Here is a 3,142-nt window from a genome sequence, read left to right on the forward strand (position 1 = left end):
ATCTTCTGGAATTTTTATGTTTTAGTTATGGTTTGTATCCTGTTAATGCCATGTATTAGGGTCTCTAATGTTGATCCTATTTTTTATTCTATGATCTTTATACTTTTTAGTTTTAGACTTAGGTCTTTGATCCATTTTGAATTAGTTTTCATGTATGGTGTGAGGTATGGGTCCTGTTTCATTTTTTTGCAAATGGGCATCCAATTTTGCCAGCACCGTTTGTTAAAAAGACTGTCTTTTCCCCATTTAATGGACTTTGGGCACTTGACAAAGATCAGGTGACCATAAGTGAACAGATTTACTTCTGGGTTCTCGATTCTGTTCCATTGGTCAATGTGTCTGTCATTGTACCAGTACCAGGCTGTTCTGACTACTGTAGCTGTATAGTAGTTTCTGAGGTCAAGTTGAGCGAGTCATCCTACTTTATTCTTCTACTTCAATAATGCTGTACTTATCCGAGTCCTCTTCACTTTTGATATAAAGTTAATGATTATTTTTTCCATCTCTTTAAAGAATGCTGTTGGTATTTGGATTGGGATTGCATTGTATTTATAGATTGCTTTGGGTAGAATTGTAATTTTCACAATGTTGAGTCTACCTATTCATGAGTATGGTATATTTTTCTGTTCATGTAGATCTGTTTTGGTTTCTTGCAGTAGTGTTTTGTAGTTTTCCTTTTATAGGTCCTGTACATCCCTGGTTAGATTTATTCCTAACTATTTTATTTTTTTAGGTACTATTATATATGGTATTGCTTTCCTAATTTCCTTTACATCATTTTCTTTGTTGGTGTATAGGAATCCAACTGATTTTGGGTGTTTATCTTGTATCCTACTACTCTGCTGAATCTATTAGTTCCAGTAGTTTTCTCATGGAATCTTTTGGGCTTCCCATATATAGTATCATGTCATCTGCAGATAGGGACAGTTTTACTTCTTAATTACCAACTTGGATGCCCTTTATTTCTTTTTCTTGACTTAGTGTTCTAGCTAGGACTTCCAGCACAACACTAAATAAGAGTGGTGATAAAGGACATCCTTGTCTTGTTCCTGTTCTCAAGGGGAAAGTTTTCAGCTTCTCTCTGTTTGGAATGATGTTGGCTGTTGGTTTTGCATAGATGCCCTTTACTAGGTTGAGGAATTTCCCCCTGTACCTATTTTATTGAGAGTTTTTATTAGGAATGGGTGTTGGATTTTGCCGAATGCCTTTTCTGCATTAATTGAGATGATCATGTGATTTGTTTCCTTTGTTTTATTTATGTGATGGATTAGGTTGATGGATTTTCTAATGTTGAACCATCCTTGCATAGCTGACATGAATCCTATCCTGTCATGGTCTATTATTTTTTTGATATGATGCTGAATTCTACTGGCTAGAATTTTCTTGAGAATTTTTGCATCTATATTTATGAGAGATATTAGTCTGAAATTTTCTTTTTTTGTGGTGTCTTTGCCTGGTTTTGGTATTAGGGTTATGCTGCTTTCACAGAATGGATTTGGAAATATCTCTTCCTTTTCTGTGATCTGAAATAATGTGAGTAGTACTGCTGTAAGCTCTTCTCTGAATGTTTGGTGGAATTCTCCAGTGAAGCCATGTGGGCCAGGGCTTTTTTTTGGTTGTTGGGAGTTTTTTTTATTACCTTTTCAATCTCTTCTCTTGTTATGGGTCTGTTCATATTTTCAACATCAATTTTGTCATATTTTGGATAAGTAGTGTGTTTCTAGATATTTGTCCATTTCAGCTAGGTTTTCCAATTTGTTGGAGTATAGTTTTTATAATACTCTGTTAAGATCCTTTTTATTTCTTTTGGGTCTGTCGTAATGTCCCCCATTTCATTTCTTATTTGGGTTATTTGTGTCCTCTCCTGTTTTTCATCAGTTTGGCTAGTGTTTTGTTGATTTTGTTGACCTTTCAAGGAACTAACTTTTGGTTTTGTGGATTCTCTGTATTGTTTTTCTATTCTCTATTTCATTTATTTCTGCTCTGATCTTCATTATTTCTTTTCTTCTGGTGGCCATGGGCTTCTTTTGCTATTCTCTTTCTCTTTGTTCGAGTTGTGTAGCTTATGTTTAGATTTTGTCCCTTTCTTCTTTTTTGATGTGTGCATCTATTTCTGTAAATTGACCTCTGAGCACTGCCTTTACTGTGTCCCACAGGTTTTGATATGATGTGTTTTCATTCTCATTTGATTCTAGGAATTTTTTGATTCCATTTCTGATATTTTCTATTACTCAGTGATGTGTGAGCAGGGTGTTATTCAGTTTTCATATATTTGATTTTTTTTCCCCTTGATCCTCCTGTTATTAATTTCTACTTTGATGGTCTTGTGGTCAGAGAAGATACTTTATATTATCTCAGTGTTTTGGATTTTGTTGAGGGTTGTTTTGTGGCCTAAGATGTGATCTGTTCTGGAGAACCTTCCATGTGCATTAGAAAAGAATGTACACTTTGCTGCTGTTGGGTGAAGTGTTCTATACATATCTATGAGATCAAGTTGGTTGATTGTGGCCTTTAGATCTTCTGTATCTTTGTTGAGTTTCTTTCTAGATGTTCTGTCCATTACTGAGAGTGGTGTGTTGAAGTCTCCTACTATTATTGTGGAGCTGTCAAATTCTCTTTTCAGTGCTATTAGAGTTTGTTTAACGTATTTTGGAGCCCTGTCATTGGGTGCGTAGATACTTATGATGGTGAAGTCTTCATGGTAGGTTTTCCCTTTATCATTATATAATAGTCTTCTTTCTTTTATGATGAATTTTGTTTTAAAGTCTATTTTATCTGTTATTGGTGTTGCCACTCCTGCTCTTTTTTGGTTGCTGTTTGCTTGATATATTTTTTCCATCCTTTGATTTTTAATATATTTATGTCTTTGTTTCTAAGATATGTCGCTTGTAGACAGTATATTGATGGGTCATGTATTTTTATCCATTCTGTCAATCTCTGTTTCTTTATGCCCTTTACATTCAGTGTGATTATTGATAGGTGTGAGTTTATTGCTGTCTTTTTGTAGTGCTTTTTTTTTGTGCTGCTGACATTTTCTTTCTTCCTCTTACTCTGCTGTGTTAAATTGTTTTTGTTTGTGAATTTTTTTTCATTTATTTCATTTGTTTAGATTTTGTGTTTACTGAGACTTTATGTTTTTCTT

This window comes from Trichechus manatus, unplaced genomic scaffold (genome assembly GCF_000243295.1).
Source record: "Trichechus manatus latirostris isolate Lorelei unplaced genomic scaffold, TriManLat1.0 scaffold00231, whole genome shotgun sequence".
Classification (NCBI taxonomy): domain Eukaryota; kingdom Metazoa; phylum Chordata; class Mammalia; order Sirenia; family Trichechidae; genus Trichechus; species Trichechus manatus.